The sequence below is a fragment of the Salvelinus sp. IW2-2015 genome, linkage group LG8 (genome assembly GCF_002910315.2).
Source record: "Salvelinus sp. IW2-2015 linkage group LG8, ASM291031v2, whole genome shotgun sequence".
In the NCBI taxonomy this organism is placed as follows: domain Eukaryota; kingdom Metazoa; phylum Chordata; class Actinopteri; order Salmoniformes; family Salmonidae; genus Salvelinus; species Salvelinus sp. IW2-2015.
In genome coordinates this window covers 50,888,653-50,913,522 of record NC_036848.1, presented here as the reverse complement: position 1 = coordinate 50,913,522, position 24,870 = coordinate 50,888,653, and the positions used below count along the sequence as shown (strand labels likewise).

The following is a 24,870-nucleotide window of genomic DNA, read 5'->3' as shown; positions in this document are numbered from 1 at the left end:
AGGAATGAAGTAATCTTAGAGAAAGAGGAGTTAGGCTAATAACATTAGGGGAAACATTATGAATGGTACTGTATATATGAGTCAGCCTACTAATTTGACAAAAAGGCCTATTATATTTCAAAATTAAATTTGCTAGCCTACAGTGCTTTCGGTAAGTATTCAGACCCCGTGACCTTTTCCACATTTTGTTACGCTACAGCCTTATTCTAAAACGGATTTGGGGAGTTTCTCCCTTTCTTCTCTGCAGATCCTCTCAAGCTCTGTCAGGTTGGATGGGGAGCATCGCTGCACAGCTATTTCAGGTCTCTTCAGAGATGTTAGATCGGGTTCAAGTCCGGGCTCTGGCTGGGCCACTCAAGGACATTCAGAGATTTGTCCCGAAGCCACTCCTGCATAGTCTTGGCTGTGTGCTTAGGGTCGTTGTCCTGTTGGAAGGTGAACCTTTGCCCCAGTCAGGTACTGAGCGCTCTGGAGCAGGTTTTAAACAATCTCTTTGTACTTTGCTCCTTTCATCTTTCCCTCAATCCTGACTAGTCTCACAGTCCCTGCCGCTGAAAAACATCCCCACAGCATGATGCTGCCACCACCATGTTTCACCGTATGGATGGTGCCAGGTTTCCTCCCGACGTGAAGCTTGGCATTCAGGCCAAATAGTTTAATATTGGTTTCATCAGACAAGAGAATCTGCTTTCTCATGGTCTGAGAGTCCTTTAGGTGCCTTTTGGCCAACTCCAAGCGTGCTGTCATGTGCCTTTTACTGAGAAGTGGCTTCCGTCTGGCCACTCTACCATAAAGGCCTGATTGGTGGAGTACTGTAGAGATGGTTGTCCTTCTGGAAGGTTCTCCCATCTCAACAGAGGACCTCTGGAGCTCTGTCAGAGTGATCATTGGATTGTTGGAGCTCTACGGACAATTCCTTCGACCTGATGGCTTGGTTTTTGCTCTGACATGCACCAATCAACTCTTGGACCTTATATAGACAGGTGTGTGCCTTTCCAAATCATGTCCAATCAATTGAATTTACTAAATCAAATCAAATTTTTATTAGTCACATACACATGGTTAGCAGATGTTAATGCGAGTGTAGCGAAATGCTTGTGCTTCTAGTTCCGACAATGCAGTAATAACAACAAGTAATCTAACCTAACAATTCCACAACTACTACCTTATACACACAAGTGTAAAGGGATAATTGAATTTACTACAGGTGGACTCCAAGTTGTAGAAACATCTCAGGGATGATCACGTCACGCCCTGATTTGTTTCACCTGTTCCTGTTATTGTCTCCACCCCCTCCAGGTGTCGCTTATTTTCCCTGGTGTATTTATCCCTGTGTTTCCTGTCTCTCTGTGCCTGACTCTGGACTACTTTCCCGCCTGCCTGCCCTGACCTTGATTCTGCCTGACCTTCGGTACCTTTTGGAGTTTGAACTGGTTTTGACCCTTTTTCCTGTCCACGATCATCCTAATGGATTAATAAATATTGTAAGACTCCAACCATCTGCCTCCTGTGTCTGCATCTGGGTCTCGCCTCGTCATGATATATCAATGGAAACTGGATGCACCTGAGCTCATTTTCTAAATTCTCATAATAAAGTGTTCAAATACTTTTTTAAATATGGTATATCTGTTTTTTATTTTTAATACATTTGCAAAAATATAAAAACCTGTTTTCGCTTTGTCATTATGGGGTGTTGAGTGTAGAGTAGGTTCTTGAGGATAAAAAAATATATTTTTTAGAATAAGACTAACATAACAAAATGTGGGAAAAAATCAAGGGGTCAGAATACTTCCCGAAGGCACTTGTACTTAAAGTTTTGTATAGTCAGTGTATGTAGCTTGTATCGTCAAGCTATTTACCCAACCCACTAAAGCAGACAAATTGATGTGCATTTTGGGAAGAGCCATGATGTATTGTGGAGTCCCTCACCTTCAATGTTGTACTGTTTATTTTACAAGGTGTTCGTTGTTATGAGGCTTGTAGCAGTGATTACAATGAAACATGTTTTAATGGCATTACACAAGATGGATTAGGGCTAGTGACACATCAGTCACAATGGACTGTCTCTGAGGAGCCACGGCAAGGCTTACACACACACTTCTAATTTCTTCTATTTCAGGTTTCTCTGTCGCCATTGCCAAAGTGTGTTGGAATGGAGATGTTAACAGCCTGTACAGTAAGCCCCCAGGGTAGACACTGCATTAACTAACAGGCTGTACAGTAAGCCCCCAGGGTAGACACTGCATTAACTAACAGGCTGTACAGGAAGCTCCTCCGGAGACCCTAAATTAAGCTAACAGGCTGTACAGAAGACCCATGGTAGACACTAAATTCACACTAACATGCTGTACATAAGCCCCCAGGTAGAACACTGCTAACTAACAGGCTGTACAGTAAGCACCCAAGGGTAGACACTGCATTAACTAACAGGCTGTACAGTAAGCCCCAGGGTAGACACTGATTAACTAACAGGCTGTACAGAAGCACCCAGGGTAGACACTGCATTAACTAACAGGCTGTAACAGTAAGCCCCAGGCAGACGAGCATTAACTAACAGGCTGTACAGTAAGACTCCATGGTAGACACTAAATTAACTAACAGCTTGACAGTAAGCCCCAGGAGTAGACGAATGCCATAACTAACAGGGCTGTACAGTAAGGCCTCCATGGTAGACACTGCATTAACTAACAGGCTGTACAGTAGCCCCAGGGTAGACACTGCATTAACTAACAGGCTGACAGAAGCCCCCAGGGTAGACCTGCATTACCTAACAGGCTGTACAGTAAGCCCCCAGGGATAGACACTGCATTAACTAACAGGCTGTACAGTAAGCTCCATGGAGAACATGCATTAACTAACAGGCTGTACAGTAAGCCCCCAGGTAGACACTGCATTAATCAACAGGCTTAGACAGTAAGCCTGCCATGGTAGACATGCATTAACTAACAGGCTTACAGTCAGGCTCCAGAGGACATGCATTAACTAACAGCTGTACAGTAGCCTCCAGGTAGACACTGCATTAACTAACAGGCTGTACAGTAAGCTCCAGGTAGACACTGCATTAACTAACAGGCTGTACAGTAGCCCCAGGTAGACTGCCATTAACTAACAGCTGTACAGTAAGACCTCATGGTAGCACTGCATTAACTAACAGGCTGTACAGTAAGCCTCCAGGGTAGACACTAAATTAACTAACAGGCTGTACAGTAAGCTCCAGGGTAGACCACTGCATTAACTAAAAGGCTGTACAGTAAGCACCCAGGAGACGATGCATTAATAACAGGCTGTACAGTAAGCCCCCAGGTCAGACACTGCATTAACTAACGCGCTGCAGTAAGACTCATTAGTGCTAACCATGAAATAACAGCCTGTACAGTAAGCCCCAGAGTAGACGATGCATTAACTAACAGGCTGTACAGTAAGCCCTCCAGGGTAGAAACTCGCATTAAACTAACAGGCTGTACAGTAAGCCCCAGGTGAGACATGCATTAACTAACAGGCTGACAGTAAGCCCCAGGGTAGACACTGCATTAACTAACAAGCTGTACAGTAACCCAGGGTAAGACACTGCATTAACTAACAGGCTGTACAGTAAGCCTCCAGGGTAGACACTGCATTAACTAACAGGCTGTACAGTAGGCCCTCCTGGTAGACACTGCATTAACTAACAGGCTGTAACAGTAGAGCACCCAGGGTAGACACTGCATTAACTAACAGGCTGTACAGTAAGCCTCATGGTAGACACTAAATTTAACTACACAGGCTGTACAGTAAGCCTCCAGGGTAGACACTGCATTAACCAACAGGTGTACCCTAAGCCCCAGGGTAGACACTGCATTAAACTAACAGCTGATACAGTAAGCACCCAAGGTAGACACTAAATTAACTAACAGGCTGTACAGTAAGCCTCCAGGGTAGACACAGCATTTACCAATAGCTATGTCAACATCTCCTCAGTAAAATGGGTAGAGGATTGTTTGGGATTAAATTGAAATCAAGTTAAACCAGCTTCATGCTAATATGACTTGCATGTATTTTCTCCCTTTTGTCATATTGAAGCCAACTTCTTAGGAACAGTTTCCCCTGGGGATGTTTTATAAGGCTCTGAAATGAGAGCCTCATTGTTTGACTGCATTTTTTTTTTTTTTTTTTTGGTGGTATGCTTATGAGGCATTTTTGGTATTGAATGAATTAGTTTTGTCGATGAATGATTTTGAAATGGACAAATGTTCACATTGTGATTCATCGTTGGATTGGCTAGCTTTTCAGTTATGATTACAGTTTAGAGTCAAGACGTGTCTTTTGATCAGTCTCACTACAACTAACTTACATGTTGCATTCAAACATGGGAAAGAAGAGCAGGTCTCAGGATTTGATGTCTTGAAATAACCTTCCAAAAAGAAAAGCTTGAAATTACAAATAAGAGCTTGCTGCCTATTTATTTCAGCTGGAATCTTTCGAGCTCGGTCATGAAATAACAATGCACTTCCGCCAATGAGCATTTGCATACATTACATTGGAACTAGTTGACATTATTACAGTAATTAGTTAGTGTTCTAAAAGTAAGTGGGGCATGCAGTGGAAGAGTGACAGGCTTTGTGTGCGGCAGTCTTTCAGTGGAACACTGAATGGATGAATGGCTGGCATTTCTGACACTCAATAGCTACGCCTCTGTATAATTAGACTGGCTTCATTTAGCTAATGCCATTGTTGTCCTTGGAGCTAAGCTCCTTGTGAGAAGCTCTTATGACTGAATGGACCAGTAGGTTGGGGGGGGGGGGGGGGGGGGGATAGTTACATATCGCAATTATTATTTTGGACAATATTTTCATCCTATAGCTTGTTCTCCATCTTCTTTTTATAGAGCCAACATGTTATCAGCACTTATTTCCATGAATTATCCAAATATATTTTCTCCTGCTCTCTTTTGTCTCTCTGCAGCAGACATACACTGAGTGTACAAAACATTAAGAACACCTGCTCTATCCATGAGACTGACCAAGTGAATACAGGTGAAAGCTGTTGTTCCTTCTTGATGTCACCTGCTAAATCTACTTCAATCAGTGTAGATGAAGGGGAGGAGACAGGTTAAAGAAGTGTTTTTAAACCTTGAGACAATTGAAACATGGATTGTGGCATTACGTTACAGTCTTAATCTAAAATGGATTTAGTTGATGAGGGGAAAAAGACATCTACAGTGCATTCGGAAAGTATTCAGACCCTTTCCCTTTCTTCACCTTTTGTTACGTTACAGCTTTAGTCTAAAATGTATTAAATTAATGTTTTTCCTCCTCAATCTTCACACAATACCCTATTTGTAGAAGTTAGAGTTTCTCCCATTCTTCTATGCATATCCTCAAGCTCTGTCAGGTTGGATGGGGAGCGATGCTGCACAGCAATTTCAGGTCTCTTCAGAGATGTTAGATCTGGTTCAAGTCCGGGCTCTGGCTGGGCCACTCAAGGACATTCAGAGACTTGTCCCGAAGCCACTCCTGCGTTGTCTTGGCTGTGTGCTTAGGGTCGTTGTCTGGTTGGAAGGTGATCCTTCGCCCCTGTCTGAGGTCCTGAGCGAGCTGTACTTTGCTCCGTTCATCTTTCCCTCGATCCTGACTAGTCTCCCAGTCCCTGCCGCTGAAAAACATCCCCATTGCATGATACTGCCACCACCATGTTTCACCGTAGGGATGGTGGCAGGTTTCCTCCAGATGTGACGCTTGGCATTCAGACCAAAGAGTTCAATCTTGGTTTCATCAGACCAGATAATCTTGATTCTGAGAGTCCTTAAGGTGCCTTTTGGCAAACTCCAAGTGGGCTGTCATGTGCCTTTTTACTAAGGAGTGGCTTCCGTCTGGGCACTCTACCATAAAGGCCTGATTGGTGGAGTGATGCAGAGATGGTTGTCCTTCTGGAAGGTTTTCCCATCTCCACAGAGGAACTTTGGAGCTCTGTCAGACTGACCATCGGGTTCTTGGTCACCTCTCTGACCAAGGCTCTTCTCCCACGATAGCTCAGTTTGCCTGGCTAACCAGCTCTAGGAAGAGTCTTGGTGGTTCCAAACTTCTTCCATTTAAGAATGATGGAGGCCACTGTGTTCTTGGGGACGTTCAATGCTCCAGAAATGTTTTGGTTACCCTTCCCCAAATCTGTGCCTCGACACAATCCTGTCTCGGAGCTCTACAGACAATTCCTTCGACTTCATCCCTTGGTTTTTGCCTTGGACATTATGTAGACCGGCGTGTGCTTTTCTAAATCAAATCACATTTTATTGGTCACATACCCATGGTTAGCAGATGCGAGTGTAGCAAAATGCTTGTGATTCTAGTTCCGACAGTGCAGTAATATCTAAAAAGTAATCTAACAATTTCCCAATAGCTACCTAATACACACAAATCTAAAGGGGTGAATGAGAATATGTACAAATAATTATATGGATGAGCGATAGCCGAGCTGCATAGGCAAGGTGCAATAGATGGTATAAAATACAGTATATACTGTACATATGATATGAGTAATGTAATATATGTAAACATTATTATCGTGGCATTATTTAAAGTGGCATTGTTTAAAGTGACTAGTGATCCATTTATTAAAGTGGCCAGTGACTGGGTCTTAATGTAGGCAGCAGCCTCTCTGAGTTAGTGATTGCTATTTAGCAGATTGATGGCCTTGAGATAGAAGCTGGTTTGTCAGTCTCTCGGTCCCAGCTTTGATGCACTTGCACTGACCTCGTCTTCTGGATGGTAGCGGTGTGAACAGGCAGTGGCTCGGGTGGTTGTTGTCCTTGATGATCTCTTTGGCCTTCCTGTGACATCGGGTGCTGTATGTGTCATGGAGGTCAGGTAGTTTGCCCCCGGTGATGCGTTGTGCAGACCGCACCACCCTCTGGAGAGCCTGTTCGGTTGCATGCGGCGCAGTTGCTTACCAGGCTGATACAGCCTGACATGATGGTCTCGATTGTTCATCTGTAAAAGTTTCAGGGTTTTGGGTGACAAGCCAAATTTCTTAAGCCTCCTGATGTTGAAGAGGCGCTGTTGCGCATTCTTCACCATACTGTCTGTGTAGGTGGACCATTTCAGTTTGTCTGTTATGTACGCCGAGGAACTTAACTTTCCACCTTCTCCACTGCTGTCCTTTCAATGTGGATAGGGGGGTGCTCCCTCTGCTGTTTCCTGAAGTCCACGATCATCTTATTTTGTTGACGTTGAGTGAGAGGTTGTTTTCCTGACACCATACTCCGAGGGCCCTCACCTCCTCCCTGTAGGCTGTCTCATTATTGTTGTTAATCAAGCCGACTACTGTTGTGTCGTCTGCAAACTTGATGATTGAGTTGGAGGCGTGCATGGCCACACAGTTGTGGGTGAATAGGGAGTACATGAGGGGGCTGAGCACGCACCCTTGTGGGGCCCCAGCGTTGAGGGTCAGCGAAGTGGAGATGTTGTTTCCTACCTTCACCACCTGGGGGTGGCCCATCAAAGTCCAGGACCCAATTGCACAGGGTGGGGTTGAGACCCAGGGCCTCCAGCTTGATGATGAGCTTGGAGGGTACTATGGTGTTGAATGCTGAACAGTGGTCAATGAACAGCATTCTTACATAGGTATTCCTCTTGTCCTGATGGGAGTGTGCAGTGTGATGGCGATTGCATCGTCTGTGGACCTGTTGGGGCGGTATGCCAATTGAAGTGGGTCTATGGTGGGCGGTAAGGTGGAGGTGATATGATCCTTGACTAGTCTCTCAAAGGACTTCATGATGACAGAAGTGAGTGCTACAGGGCGATAGTCATTTAGTTCAGTTATCTTTGCTTTCTTGGGTACAGGAACAATGGTGGCCATCTTGAAGCATGTGGGGACAGCAGACTGGGATAGGGAGTGATTGGATATGACCGTAAACACACCAGCCAGCTGGTCTGCGCATGCTCTGAGGACGTGGCTAGGTTTGCCATCTGGGCCAGCAGCCTTGCGAGGGTTAACAAGTTTAAATGTAGAAGAAGAGAAGGAGAAGGGGCGGGCACAGTCCTTGTTAGCGGGCCACAAAGGTGGCACTGTATTTTCCTCAAGCGTGCAAAGAAGGTGTTTAGTTTGTCTGGAAGCGTGATGTCCGTGACTTGGCTGGTTTTCTTTGAATAGTCCATGATTTTCTGTAGATCCTGCCATATACTTCTCGTGTCTGAGCCGTTGAATTGCGACTCCACTTTGTCCCTGTACCGGCATTTTGCTTGTTTGATTGCCTTGCGGAGGGAATAACTACACTGTTTATATTCAGCCATATTCCCAGACCTCTTTCCATGGTTAAATGAGGTGGTTTGCACTTTCAGTTGTGCGCGAATTCCGCCACCCATCCACGGTTTCTGGTTAGGGTAGGTTTTAATAGTCACAGTGGGTACAACATCTCAATGCACTTTTTTATAAACTCACTCACCGAGTCAGCGTGTAGATCGATGTTGTTCTCTGAGGCTGACGGGAACATATCCCAGTCTGCGTGATCAAAACAGTATTGACGTGTGGATTCTGATTGGTCAGACCAGCGTTGAATGGTTCTAGTCACTGGTACATCCTGTTTGAGTTTCTGCCTATAAGGTAGGAGCAAGATGGCGTCGTGGTCAGATTTGCCCAAGGGAGGGTGGGGAGCGCTTTATGTATCGCGGAAGTTAGAGTAGCAGTGATCAAGTGTATTACCCCTGCGCGTAGTGCAATCAATATGCTTGTAGAATTTAGGTAGCCTTGTTCTCAAATTTACTTAGTTAAAATCCCCAGCTACAATAAATGCAGCCTCGGGATATATGGTTTCCAGTTTACATAGACTCCAGTGAAGTTCCTTGAGGGCCATCTTTGTGTCTCCTTGAGGGGGAATGTACACAGCTGTGACAATAACTGACACGAATTCTCTTGGGAGGTAAAATGGCCGGCACTTGATTGCAAGGAATTCTAGATTGGGTGAGCAGAAGGACTTGAGTTTCTGTATGTTGTTATGATTACATCATGAGTCGTTCATCATGAAGCTTACACCCCCGCCCTTCCTCTTCCCAGAGAGGTGTTTATCTCTGTCGGCGCGATGCATGGAGTAGCCCGGTGGCTGAACCGATTCCGACAACATATCCCGAGAGAGCCATGTTTCCATGAAACAGAGAATGCTACAATATTTGATGTCTCTCTGGAAGGCAACCCTTGCTCGAATTTTATCTACCTTGTTGTCAAGAGACTCGATATTGGCGGGTAGTATACTCGGGAGCGGTGTGCGATGTGCACGTTTACGGAGCCTGACCAGGAGGCCGCTCCGTCTGCCACTTTTGCGGCGCCTTTGTTTTGTGTCAGCTTCTGGGATTAGATCCATTGTCCTGGGTGGTGATCCAAACAGAGGATCCGCTTCGGAAAAGTCGTATTCCTGGTCGTAGTATTGGTAACTTGACGTTGCTCTTATATCCAATAGTTCTTCCCGGCTGTAATAATGTATGTAATGTGAGTAATAATACATCAAAAAACGAAATGCTGCATAGTTTCCTAAGGACTCGAAGCAAAGCGACCATCTCTGTCGGCGCCATCTTGTAAATGATGTCCAATCAATTGAATTTACCACAGGTGGAGTCCAATCAAGTTGTAGAAACATCTCAAGTATGGTCAATGGAAACAGGATACATCTGAGCTCAATTTCGAGTCTCATATCAAAGGGTCTGAATACTTATGTAAATAAGGTATTTTTGTTTTTTATTTTGAATAAATTTGCAAACATTTCTAAATTCCACTTTTTGCTAAGTCATTATGGGGTATTGCGGGTAGATTGAGGGAAAACATTTAATTTAATCAATTTTAGAATAAGGCTGTAACGTAACAAAATGTAGAAACGGGGAAGGGGTCTGAGAATGCACTGTATTTCCCATGTGCATCAAGTATTGTCCACCACCCAAAGGACATCCAGCCAACTTGACACAACCATGGGAAGCACTGGATTCAACATCAGCCAGCGTCCCTGTGGAACACTTTCAACACCTTGTAGAGTCCATGCCCCCAACGAATTGAGTCTGTTCTGTGTCAAAAAGGGGGGGGTGTTATCACATCGTGAGGTCCCAGCCCTACCTGTAGATATCTGGAAGCCACCATGGGAATTGACAAAGTACACATGTTAGGCTACTTACTAGTGGCTTGTGACCTTTCAATCAAAGTTATCAACTTCTCAGTGTGTTTGTGTGGTTTCGTATACAGCATGTACCTGTCAAAGATCCTTAATCTGTTCTCGATGTTCAAAGATCAGTGTAAAACTCTTCATTGTGCACTGTCACTCATGAATATGCATGAATTGCAGTCAAGTCGTAATGGAGGAAACTTATACACAAATGTCTACGCACCGACATAGCTCCTAGAACGATTTTAATACAGTAGGCTGTGATCTTTAAACTGGAAATGGCTTCCTAAATCCTTAAAAGCACCATATAATTAATATATGATCGGTGAGTAGTTTTATTACTCCTTATATTGCCACTATGTAGCTAGTCACCTTGTCAAGTTCAGGGGTTTTATTACAACTTTAATGGATTATGATGAGTACAATTGTGATTAATGTTTTCTCGCTCTCCCACAGCCCACTGTTGATTTTACCATCAGGGGGAGGCTGTATTTCCCTTTTGAGCAGCTACAGGAGTACATATGATTGGTAAATTGAGTTCACCGCTGAGATTGAATGCAGTGACCCCCATCGAACTCAAACAGTGTAATGGTTTCTTAAGCACACGCCATATATTTTGGAGCAGGACCGGAGGCGGAGGCGGCGGCATGGACAGTAGGTCTGTCTGCAGAGACGAGAGCTGTGGCTATGGAATGCAAAGATGAGAATCGGATGGTTTAGAGGCTCTGCCTTCACTGTTGAAAGTGCTTCTCTGGGCTCTCTAATTATACTCATCATAATCCATTGAAGTTGCAATAGAAACCCTGAATTTCATGAGCTAGCCGCATAGTGGCAATATAGGTCTATGTGCCTTTTTTCTACAAGGGTTGATTATTTTTATTGTGTAATCTGCCACAACAATGGGTTCACAATTCAGTGGGGACTTTCCAACAATAGGTTGTCTGTAGTGTACAGTATGTGGCTGTGTGATTGGCGTTTTTACTAATTCCAATCGGTCTCCTTCATGTTAACGCATCTGACAAATGTCGACACTTGTCCGCCTTCATTCCTAGGGGTGAGTGACAGATCACAGCATGTATGTGAAGAGGTGTGCAGCCCGGAACGGGGGAAAGAGACGGAGGGAGGAAATGGGCCACATTATCCATAATCCAGTCACAGCTGTCTTGAGTTTGGTGATACCTCTTCCGCAGTTTCCCTCTAATAGCTCGATTTTTCATGGCGGAAAACACCCTGCCACCACCGACATGATGTACGACAACGTCTCTGTTTTCACCCCCAACCTCCCGTCGCGCTGTTCCTGATCCCTTTTTCACTACAACCCCATGTCTCACATCTCTCTCTCTCTCGCTTCCTCGCTCTCTCTCTAACTCTCACACTTTTCTCACACCTCTCTCTTTCTCTCACATCTCTCTCACATCTCTCTTTCTCGCTCTCTCACACTTTTCTCACACCTCTCTCTCACACACTTTTCTCACACCTCGCTCGCTCGCTCGCTCTCTCTCTCTCTCTCTCAATCTTTTGCGTTCTAGTTTGATATGCCTACAGCATCTGCCACATGTTTGGGAAGGAAGGCAAGCGCACAGACTACACCCCCTACAGTTGCATGAAGGTGATTTTGTCAAACCCACCCAGCCAAGGCGACCAGCACGGTGAGGCATGGGCCTGGAGACGTGCTGCTTGAAAAGGGTTATGTTTGCATGCAATAGAGTTTTCCTATGAACCCAGTCATAGCAAATGCAAGGCAGTGTTTTGATTTCAATGTCTAATAATTTGATGCATGCAAAAATACTATTGTCCTGGCATAAGAACTGGTCCCTCTGTTACGATGTTCATCTGACACAAACCAATGTGGTTCATGTTATTGATAATATTATTTTAGCAGGTCTTGTGAATCTGCCATTCCCTCAGTTGTAATTTCTCTCTCTCTCCCCCTGTCCAACACCCACCCCCTCTATCTCCCTATCCCGTCTCACTCTATGACATGGTGGTTGCAGGGTGTCCATTCCGACGCAGTGACCCAGAGCTGCTGAAGCAGAAGCTGCGGTCTTATAAGGTCTCACCCAGCGACATCAGTCAGGTAGGTTTGGCCCAGAACACAACACCCTCTCAAACCTCTGTTGTTAACCCATGACACAATGCAACATCAGCTCACTGCAGTTGTCACTAATATGTTCAGACAATCCCATCGACATGATTTACTTTGTATTAATGAATCTAATTTAACCTGGTGGTCTTATTGACATTTAGATATAGATATAAACTCAGCAAATAAAGAAACGTCCTCTCACTGTCAACTGTGTTTATTTTCAGCAAACTTAACATGTGTAAATATTTGTATGAACATAACAAGATTCAACAACTGAGACATAAACTGAACAGGTTCCACAGACATGTGACTAACAGAAATGGAATAATGTGTCCCTGAACAAAGGGGGGTAAAAATCAAAAGTAACAGTCAGTATCTCCTCCTCATGGACTGCACCAGATTTGCCAGTTCTTGCTGTGAGATGTTACCCCACTCTTCCACCAAGGCACCTGCAAGTTCCCGGACATTTTTGGGAGGAATGGCCCTAGCCCTCACCCTCTGATCCAACAGGTCCCAGGCGTGCTCAATGGGATTGAGATCCGGGCTCTTCGCTGGCCATGGCAGAACACTGACATTCCTGTCTTGCAGGAAATCAAGCACAGAATGAGCAGTATGGCTGGTGGCATTGTCATGCTGGAGGGTCATGTCAGGATGAGCCTGCAGGAAGGGTACCACATGAGGGAGGAGGATGTCTTCCCTGTAACGCACAGTGTTGAGATTGCCTGCAATGACAACAAGCTCAGTCCGATGATGCTGTGACACACCGCCCCAGACCATGACTGACCCTCCACCTCCAAATCGATCCCGCTCCAGAGTACAGGCCTCGGTGTAACGCTCATTCCTTCGACGATAAACGCGAATCCGACCATCAACCCTGGTGAGACAAAACCGCGACTCGTCAGTGAAGAGCACTTTTTGCTAGTCCTGTCTGGTCCAGCGACGGTGGGTTTGTGGCCATAGGCGACGTTGTTGCCGGTGATGTCTTTTTCTTAGGTCTTGGCTGATTTCTTTTGATTTCCCCATGATGTCAAGCAAAGAGGCACTGCGTTTGAAGGTAGGCTTTGAAATACATCCACAGATACACCTCCAATTGACTCAAATTATGTCAATTAGCCTATCAGAGGCTTCTATAGCCAAGACATCATTTTCTGGAATTTTCCAAGCTGTTTATAGGCACAGTCAACTTAGTGTATGTAAACTTCTGACCCACTGGAATTGTGATACGGTGAAATCTGTCTGTAAACAATTGTTGGAAAAATTACTACAAAGTAGATGTCCTAACCGACTTGCCAAAACTATAGTTTGTTAACAAGAAATGTGTGTAGTGGTTGAAAAACGAGTTTCAATGACTCCAACCTAAGACTATGTAAACTTCCGACTTCAACTGTATATATATTGATATGTATATATATATATATATATATATATATATATATATATATATATATATATATAGAGAGAGAGAGATCAATAATAATAGACCAGTCCTAGATGGCAAAAAACAAACACACATTACGGACATAACGTGAACACTATAGTGTCACCAAAACTGAGGCTTACAAAAGTCTGACTCAAGTTGCTCCACATGACAATACCAGAAAAATGGAAAGGAAGAACATTTCATTCTCTAAAAGTTAGGTGTACTATAGATTAGAATATGTATTCTGTACAGCACAAAATGTAGATTGTCATCACACTTTCTACAAGGTTGACTGATTTGTATTACAGTAGGGAAAGTGAGGAATTAATTACTTTTTCCCAGATCTTAGTAAAACAATACAGTTTTAATTTTTATGCACCAGAAGCTGTTATCTGTTAACCATATTTTATCAAGTGTTTATTTAATACAGGTTTAACCAATTTTCTGAAATCAAATTAGTTTCAGTTGACTTCAGATGCAATTTTCCTCAGGGATTGTTAGCCTCGTCAGTTGTGTTTGGGTAGTTTTAGCATTGATATCCTGTGTGCAGTTGAAACCTACAGTGCTCCAGCTTAGAGCCCAGCTTTTATATATGAGCAGCTCAGCTTAGTGAGATTACAGCTTTGACCGCCTCAGCATTCGTGTCTTTTAAAATGAATCGGGGCATATTTTCAACTGCACTTTTTTAAGCACTTTCGATGTGTTCTCTCAACACATTAAACTGGGTTCAATGGTGCATGTAATGAAATAAAGTTGTAAGGCCTTGCTGTTACGTTCTCATGGAGTTATGGACCTTTAGGATGTTAATTTAATTCATGGTCCCCTTTTAATTGGGCCATGAAGTTCACTGTTTAAAGTCTGGTATGAAGAACATATACACGCAGCCTAACATCCCACAGTATACTCGAGAAATATAATGTTTCAAAGTCATTTTGAAGTGTCCTGATGGACAATGACATCTAGCAAAGGTTTCAAAAAGAAGAAAGTGTTTTTTTGTGGTAATGTTTTCCTATTCTACCTTGACTAACACAATGCAGTATGGGAGAGCAACCTGAATTGGCAATATATTTTAATTAGAGTCTAGTAATCATGTTATTGTGTATTCTCTGTGGAGATCTAATATAGCATGGTATAATACAGGATCAGTAATGGTAAGTCTAACTCTACTACTTCATGTATTAAAAGTGCAGGATTTCTCCTTTTAATAGTGCTTTTAATATGGCTCCCAAGTGGCTCAGCGGTCTAAGGCACTGCATCTCAGTGCAAGAGGCGTCACTATAGTCCCTGGTTTGAATCCAGGCTGTATCACATCTGGCAGTGATTGGAAGTCCCATAGGGCGGCGCACAATAGGCCGTCATTGTAAATAAGAATTTGTTCTTAGCTGACTTGCCTAGTAAAATAAAGGATAAAATAGTTGTAGGCTATATTTTTTCTTTGTTACATTTCTTTACTGAAAAATGCGACCATATAAAACAATAATTTATACACCCATTTCACTTATATATTCCACACATTATTTCACAACAAAAGACCAGTCTAGACTTGAAATTGAGGGTTTGTATACAGCTCCTAGACATGTCTTTAGTGCATGTCTTTTTTAGACTGTTGGAGGTCAATTCTGCATCTGTGAATGTTTTGAGTACTCTACTTTTAAGCATTCAACACAGTCCATTCTTAGCACTGGTAAAAGTAGCCTTTTCATACCCAGATATTTCAATGTCTACAAATCCATAGAAAAATAATCTATTTCTATGTACAAATAATAATTTGCGTACCAAGCAATCTGTTGAGGGCTAGGGAAGGACTAGAGGACAGTGTGCTAGTTTAGGTGAACAGACAACCCAAGGAGAGCTCATCTCTCTTCAAATGAAATGAATCAATTCTCCCATGTCCCCCTCAGCAACCCCCTATAGAATCTCCCTCCCTGGTACGAGTAAGTACTCTACGGTGAGCAGAGGACTCACTGACACTGTTTGTGGTTCGGCCCAGGAGGCCAATGCATGCACCATAGAGGCCCCTGAGCAGAGAGACAGGCTATGTAGGCAGCATTATTAAATGTGAGAGACTGAATCCAATGTGAGAGAAATCATTGGGAAGTGATTAATATGCATAACGTCGGCCCTCAGTCAACCGGTCTCCCTGGCGCTGCCCAAACAGACACTGCAGACCTCAGAGGCCAGACTCGCCAGACACCGACGTGACATTGCCCGCAATAAGAATGTAAGCTAACCGGTTTGTCCTTCAGAATGGCAGTCATTGGTAAAGTGGAACATTGGCGTTTAATCTCTCCTTAACCTCTTAAAGTCTAAGGAGTGGGAGGGTTCTAAGCTGACATATGGAATTGTTTTAAGATGGTCATACCATAGATCATTTACTATAACACAAATATTCAATCAAATATTGAATTTGGCCTTTACTACTATAGCCCATGGAAACGCATTGAATAACACATTCATAAATGGCAAAAAAGACAGTCAAAAAATAAAGTGAACTGTCTGTCCTGTATATATAGATGACAAAGCAAAATGACAAAGCAAAAACAGTGCCTTTGGAAAGTATTCAGACCCCTTCACTTTTTCCAATTTGTTTTAGGTTACAGCCTTATTCTAAAATGTATTCAATATTTTTTCCCCCTCATCAATCGACACACAATACCCCATAATAACAAAGTCTTCTTGGGTATGACGCTACAAGCTTGGCACACCTGTATTCCCCCATTCTTCTCTGCAGATCCTCTCAAGCTCTGTCAGGTTGGATGGGTATCGTTGCTGCACGGCTATTTTCAGGTCTCTCCAGAGATGTTCGATTGGGTTCAAGTCCGGGCTCTGGCTGGGCCACTCAAGGACATTCGGAGACTGTGTTGTCTTTGCTGTATGCTTAGGGCCATTGTCCTGTTGGAAGGTGAACATTTGCTTGAGTCTGAGGTCTGGAGCAAGTTTTCATCAAGGATCTCTCTGTACTTTGCTCCGTTCATCTTTGACTCGATCCCGACTAGTCTCCCAGTCCCTGCCGCTGAAAAACATCCCCACATCATGATGCTGCCACCACCATGCTTCACCATAGGGATGGTGCCAGGTTTCCTCCAGACATGACGCTTTGCGTTCAGGCCAAAGAGTTCAATCTTGGTTTCATCAGACTAGAGAATCTTGTTTCTCATGGTCTGAGAGTCTTTAGGTGCCTTTTGGCGAACTCCAAGCGGACTGACATGTGCTTTTTACTGAGGGGTGGCTTCCGTCTGGTCACTCTATCATAAAGGCCTGATTGGTGGAGTGCTGCAGAGATGCTTGTCCTTCCGTCTTCACAAAGGAACTCTAGAGCTCTGTCAGAGTGACCATAGGGTTCTTGGTCACCTCCCTGACCAAGGCCCTTCTCCCCTGATTGCTCAGTTTTGCCGGGCTGCCAGCTTTAGGAAGAGTCTTGGTGGTTCCAAACTTCTTCCACTTAAGAATGATGGAGGCCACTGTGTTCTTGGGGACCTTCAATGTTTGAATTTTTTTTACTGTGTAAATTGACTGAGATTTTCTTTTTTACCATTCTCCAGATCTGTTCCTCAACACAATCCTGTCTCGGAGCTCTACGGACAATTCCTTCAACCTCATGGCTTAGTTTTTGCTTTGACATGCACTGTCAACTGTGGGACATTAAATAGACAAGTCTGTGCCTTTCCAAATTATGTACCACAGGTGGACTCCATTTAAGTTGCAGAAACATCTCAACGATGCTCAATGGAAACAGGATGCACCTGAGCTCAATTTTGAGTCTCATAGCAAAGGGTCTGAATACTTACGTCAATAAGGTATTTCTGTTTTCTATTTGTTATAAATTTGCACAAAAAAAAAAAAAACTGTTTTTACTTTCTCATTATGGGGTATTTTGTGTAGATTGCTGAGGAATTATTTGTATTTAATCCATTTTAGAATAAGGCTGTAACGTAACAGAATGTGTAATAAGTCAAGGGTTTCTGAATGATGTCTGAAGGCACGTCTATATACAGTACCAGTCAAAAGTTTGGACACACCTACCCATTCAAGGGTTTTTCTTTTTTTAAACTATTTTCTACAACTATGAAATAACACATACGGAATCATGTAGTGACCAAAAAAAGTGTGAAACAAATCCAAATATATTTTAGATTCTTCAAAGAAGACACCCTTTTCTTTGATGACTGCTTTGCACACTCTTGGCATTCTCTCAACCAGCTTCACCTGGAATGCTTTTCCAACAGTCTTGAAGGAGTTTCCACATATACTGAGCACTTGTTGACTGCTTTTCCTTCACTCTGCGGTCCAACTCATCCCAAACCATCTCAATTGGGTTGAGGTTGGGTGATTGTGGAGGCCAGGTCATCTGATGCATAACTCCATCACTCTCCTTCTTGGACAAATATGCCTTACACAGCCTGGAGGTGTGTTGCGTCATTGTCCTGTTGAAAACAAATTATAGTCCCACTAAGTGCAAACCAGATGGGATGGCGTATCGCTGCAGAATGCTGTGGTAGCCATGCTGGTTAACTGTGCCTTGAATTCTAAATAAATCACAGACAGTGTCACCAGCAAAGCACCCCGACACCATCACACCTCCTCCTCCATTCTTCATGGTGGGAAACACATGCAGAGATCATCCGTTCACCTACTCTGCGTCGCACAAAGACATGGCGGTTTGAACCAAAAATCTCTAATTTGGACTCATCAGACCAAAGGACAGATTTTCACTGGTCTAATGTCCATTGCTCATGTTTCTTGGCCCAAGCAAGTCTCTTCTTATTATTGGTGTCCTTTAGTAGTGGTTTCTTTGCAACAATTCAACCATGATTCGCTGATTCACACGGTCTTCTCTGAACAGTTGATATTGAGATGTGTCTGTTACTTGAACTCTGTGAAGCATTTATTTGGGCAGCAATCTGAGGCTGTTAACTCTAATGAACTTATCCTCTGCAGCAGAGGTAACACTGGGTCTTCCTTTCCTGTGGCAGTCCTCATGAGAGCCAGTTTCATCACAGGGCTTGATGGTTTTTGGGACTGCAATTGAAGAAACTTTCAAAGTTCTTAAAATGTTTCGCATTGACTGACCTTCATGTCTTCAAGTAATGATGGACTGTTGTTTCTCTTTGCTTATTTGAGCTGTTCTTCCCATAATATGGACTTGGTCTTTTACCAAATAGGGCTGTCTTCTGTATACCACCCCTACCGTGTCACATCACAACTGATTGGCTCAAACGCATTAAGAAGGAATGCAATTCCACAAATTAACTTTTAACAAGGTACACCTGTTAATTGAAATGCATTCCAGGTGACTACCTCATGAAGCTGGTTGAGAGAATGCCAAGTGTGTGCAAAGCTGTCATCAAGGCAAAGGGTGGCTATTTGAAGAATCTGTTGAACACTTTTTTGGTTACTACTTGATTCCATATGTGTTACTTCCTAGTTTTGATGGCTTCACTGTTATTCTACAATGTAGAAAATAGTAGAAATAAAGAAAAACCCTGGTTATGAGCAGGTGTGTCCAGACTTTTGACTGGTACTGTATGTGTGTATATATTCATATTTATTTTACACATATTTAACCCCTTTGTTTAGATAGGCACAAAACTACCTCCATAATTCCATTAATTAAGACCAAAAAAAATTCTCCCTAGCTAAACTGACGGATTTTGATGGCAAGTTTTTTTAATGTTACTTAGATTGATGCGCCGGTGCGTCCATAGACTAGCGGATTCTAAGATGTTTCTGAGAAACCAGGCCCTGGTCGATAGCTTAAGGAATAAAATTAAAAAAGATTGTTGGGATTTTGTGCTTCACATTTATTGTAACACAAACCTTGTAAATCACTTATTTTTGTTTGATAATTTCAAGTTATCTCCCTCTTTTTATCTGTGCTGTATTTAAGTGTCATGGAAAGTATTATTTCCAGTAATACTTTGAGCCTCACGTTAATGCCATGCTGTGACGTTTCTCCATAATTAGCAAACGCAAAACATAAGAGCCTTAACACAAATGCTCCATCTATAATAGCTATTTTTATTATTATTTTCTTTACTTTATTTGGTAAATATTTTCTTAACTCTATTTCTTGAACTGCATTGTTGGTTTAAAGGGCTTGTAGAAAGTAAGCATTTCACAGCAAGGTGAATTGTATTTTGTATTTGGCGCATGTGACAAATAACATTTGATTTGATTTTGATTAGAATTATTCCTGCAACTGCTTATAGCTCCTAGCCAATGCTATTGGTTAACGTCAAATCCTCAACATTCCTGTTCTATACAAATAATAATTGAAGATCTCTTTATAACTCCCAACACCTCTCATCTCTGTTTTCGCTCTACTTTCCTTTCTTGTTTTCTGATCCTGGAGTTGATCGAGGGAATTCACTGACCTGCCAGAAGTACTCTGAGCTGTCACACAGTGTAAGGACGCCTTTCATTCGGGGACGGATGTAATTGGGGCGGCCTGCCCGCCTTTGTGAGGGCCTTGGGGAGGACCCTGCATCTCATGCATGAAGTCTCTGGAGGAGCACCAAACTCACATCCATCATTAGTCGTCATAGCCGTTTAAGTTGTATGGGTTTATTATGAGATTTTAGATTAATTTAGGCCTTAATGAGTATTTATTTGATCTAATGTATTTTAGTGGAGGACCTTTGGATCAGCAGTTTCAGTCACGTTCAAGGTTATTAATATCCCTATTTAAGACGGAGGATGTGAAAAAAAAGTGGAGCAACTTGTTTTCATTGTTCTTTATGTCTGTGCTGTTATGTACATTGATCATAGCGATTTCTCTGACATACCGCTAAATCACGGGGTTTGGTAATGTGCTATTTTCGGGAAGCCATAAAAGCGGCAGTTTGGGAAGTTGGTCTATCCAATACATGTTGACAATATTCGTCAGATTTTCCGTGCTGCTCTGTTTATTCTATTCAAATTGGACACTCTACAAACTGACAGAATCGGGAGAGTTGGTGTTTTAAGTGTTTCGGTGTGAAGGCAATAATCTAGAGATGTCAGTCAGGATTATTTCTTTATCACGAGCCCCTGTCCCTCAGCATTCAATGCAGTTTTAGTGCCAGAATCCTGGTGAGAATGTGGGAACGTAGCACCAAGATAGAAATGTTGACTATCTGCAATGTGACAGTTTAATTTGAGTCTGAGAAGGAGAGAAGGGAGCGGTCTTTGATGTGATGTATTTGCCATCGCTCCGGTGCAAAGTTTATTCAGATGCAGTTAATATCCTCAATCACATTTCAATCTGATAACCCAGAGAGAGTACATGTATAAGACTTCATACCTTAATCCCCAATATGTTTTAATGGGACAGATTTCTGATCAATCTGATTCAATAAGGTTTTAGACTAGCTAGCCTTTTTTTGTTACTTGAGAGTAAGTCACTATGAAAGTCGGTCCCGATGAAAGCCACTTCACTTCGTGAAGAGAGGACAGGCAAAGGACACTGTCTGTTGTGACCTAGCTACACCTGTGGGGGGGTCACATTGTTCCTGGTAACCAGCCTAAATTATTGTTATTGGCCTCCTACTCTATGTAACGTCTTTACAACAAAAGTTGTCTTACTTACAATACCAATATATCTAGAATAGATAGTATCATAAATGTCCCTAAACTAGTCCACCATTGCAATTCATCGCTTTGCTACTAAGCTTAAGGGTTATGATTCATATTTGTGGTGATTGTTTCTCCTCTCATTTAGTGTTCTAATTTACTCAAATTGTCACGGAGAATGATTTCAATGCCTCTAAAGTGTTTTTCAGTGAATTCTGACTGACTCGTGAATTTATGAAATTTATGACTAATTTTTTGGTGCTGTCGTCCGAACTGCACGTTTGTGACATGAATATGCAAAGCATAGCTGTTTTGTGTGGGGGGTCTGGGCCATCCCCCGAATCTACAGCCACTCATCTCATCTCTAAGTCATCATGGGACACAAAGACGACCAACTCATTTCCCCCTTACCTGGGACTGGGAGAATTCAAACTCTGCCAAATGTCCTACCTGGTTCCAGATCTGTGGGTTTGTACAGATAGATCGCAGTCGTTCCTCCGTCCTTGGCAGCGTTTATTAAAGATCAAAATAGAATACTTAAATTATTAAATATTTACACTGGTGATAAATCAACAATAGAAAGAGTGATGAAATGGTGTCCAGTGGAGCACTCCGATATGCTTCACCTCGGATTAGGGGAGGGGGCGGAAGGGGCGGGGGCTGCAGCGAAATCATTCAAAGATTGATTTGTTTCTGATCTCTGTTTCTGATTGTTGCATGTTTATGCATTTTGTCATTTTTCACAGCCAGAAGGCCAAGTACCATTTGCTGTAATGTGGTGAAACAGACAGATCAGGGTGTAAATGGAAATCTCTCTACTCAGCAACCTGTGGCTCTGAGATTTTTCCCCCATTCCTAAAAAAAATAAGTTTTTAAAAAGTTTGCTGGACAGACCGTGAACAGAGACAGGATAAGCAGGAGAGATAATGTTTTTTTCTTAGATCAGTACTGAACTTGTTTATTTGATTCTTGTTTTTGTAAGAAGTCTATTTCCATCGAAGGGCTGCTGAGATATGTAGGCGTACCTACCCCCCCCCATGCTTGTTCCAATACAGTCTAGTAGTTAGCTAGCATTTTCCTAGCTAGACAAAGGAATTGGACAATGATCAAGATGATGGCAGGAGAGAGACTAATCAGGGAGACTTCAAAGCCGGTGTGTTCCATCCCAATCACACAGCCAGGCTTGAAAGATGAGGGAGGAATTGCAGCATTTCACTACACCAGTACAATGAAAATTATAAAATAACTGAAGCTGAGTTTTTTTCTTTCTAACATGTCTGTCAAAGCTGACCATCGCTACTCTTTCTAGCTCATCAACATTTGAACCGGTATTCTTTTTACCGTCTGACACCTTACAAAACTTTTTTCTGTTTTGTGTTGTCAGATTGAGGACTCTGGGCTCTCGCTCAATCACCCCAGCCAATACTTCATGGAGAGCCAGAAGCTGTTAGGTGGTCCTGTGGCTGGGGTGAAGGTGGAGGTGAAGCGGGAGGACAACCCCGCCACCAACCCCCAACACGCCCAGGACACACCAGGACCAGGGAACCTGTCTCAGGAGGTGGCAGCAGAAATGACAAAGGACCTGGATTCTTTCTTCCAAGATGCCTGATATTGTCTTACTCATCCCTGATCACATTTCCCCACTATTATTTTAAATGAAGCTCCCATCCAATATATATTTTTTTACAAAGAGTAATACTTTTCTATACTTCTCTAAAATATTTTGTTTAGCTTCCGTTTTACCTCCACATGTATGTACAGTGGGCCGGCTGCGACAGAGCCTGGGCTCGAACCCAGAATCTCAGGTGGCACAGCTAGCACTGCGAAGCAGTGCCTTAGACCACTGCGCCACCCGGGAGGCTCCCACATAACCATTTCTGTGTGGATCTTGAGGTCTGTTTTGGGTCATTGTCTTGTTGGAAAGTCCACATACGGCCAAGTCCCAGCCTTCTGGCAGAGGCAACCAAATTGTCAGCCAAAATTGCCTGATACTTGGTGGAATTCATTATGCCATCAATCTTAACCAGTGCCCCTGGACCTCTGGAATTAAAACAGCCCCAAAGCATCACTGACCCACCACCATATTTCACCGTGGGTATGAGGTGCCTCTCCTTGTATGCATCTCTGTTTCGACGCCAAACATGCCAATGCTGTATCTGACCAAAACTTTCAATTTTGGTCTCATCTGACCAGAGCACCTTCTTCCAATCATAATTTAAACGATGTTTGGCAAACTCCAAGCGCTTGCGTCTGTGTCTTGGGGTCATTAAGGGCTTTTTTTCTGGCAACCCTTCCAAAGAGCCTGTGGTTGTGGAGGTGGCGTCTGATGGTGCTTTTTTAAACCTGGTGACACCAAGACGACACCAAGGCCTGCAATTCTTTCACAGTGATTCTTGGGGATTTTGTTGCTTCTCTCACGATCCTCCTCCCTATCCCGGGGGGGCAAAATGCATTTGCGTTTTCTACTGTTCCATATCTTTTGATTTTTTAAATAATTTCCCTGACAGTGCTCAGTCATATATTCAATCGTTTGTGGATCTTCTTGTAGCCATTACCAGATTTATGAAGGTCTACAACCATCTGTCCCTTTTGAACTGCCAGTTCTTTTCTTTTCTTCATGGTGTTGGATGACAAAGGGGTATTGCATGCATGTTATCTCATTTTTATACCCTAGAGAAAAAGGAAGTGATGTAATGGCTCAATATAGTTCCTTAACACTTAGATTAACTTAAATAAGTGGAATATAATTCCTGGTTTAATTTTGGTTGATGTTATTTACAATAATATTTAAGGGTGCCATTAATTGTGAAACCTTGATTTGGAGGACATTGATTTTTAATTAAATCAAAAAATTATTTTGGTGGGTTCCATTGAAACAATAATAAAGTACAGTATTTCTCACATGTTGGTCTTTTGAGTTTGTCTCTATAATTATATTGTTTATATTTTTTAAAGTATTGTTTGTGCATTGCCAGTCAGGGGTGCCAGTAATTTTGGAGCCCACTGTAGTCATAAAATTTGATAATATGAAGATCTTCTCTTTTGTGGTTATTTGTTGGTTGACAAATGCAATACAATACCTATCAAAAGCTGAATCTCGACCTCAACCAAAATCTTGGGATTTACCGACAGTTGAACTACAATCCTCAAACCTAAAACACATTGGAGCGGTTGGATTTACCGACAGTAGAACTACAATCGTCAAATCTAAAACACGTTGGAGTGGTTGGATTGCTGTGATGGATCTTCATTTTCTCTCCTTGTTAAAACTTGACTTTGGTACAATTCATTTTTTTTTAAATAATCTGTTTGGGAATGGTATTGCCTCAGTTTGTTCTCTTCTTCGTGGCCTAGCCAGGTTTAAAAAACGATGGCTTATCGCCAGACTCCACACTCTGGCGAGGATTTGCCTGCTCATTGGGCTATGACCAGAAAATATCCCAGCTGCCCCAGAAGCATAATCATTGTTTTTTGTTCACAAGGGATGGATAAAAGTAAATACATTTCCCACTGTTGTATTGCAATAGCTTGGAATACTCTTGTTGATGCAATTTAACCAACATCCACCCTGTCAGGAAATATTAGCATTCTTGTAAGGTCTCTTGGTCGAATTACATATTGGGTGCCAATAACTCAAGTGGTGTTGTGAACTTGTAATATTTTAAAATGTTTCTCACAGACTTACTCCATTGGTTATTC

At 42.6% G+C, this 24,870-nt stretch overlaps 1 pseudogene; it reads left to right on the top strand.

Moving 5' to 3' along the window:
- Positions 1–22,780, top strand: part of LOC111968268 (DNA primase large subunit-like) — a 108,754-nt pseudogene extending 85,974 nt beyond the window's left edge.
- Positions 22,781–24,870: the final 2,090 nt, after the last annotated feature.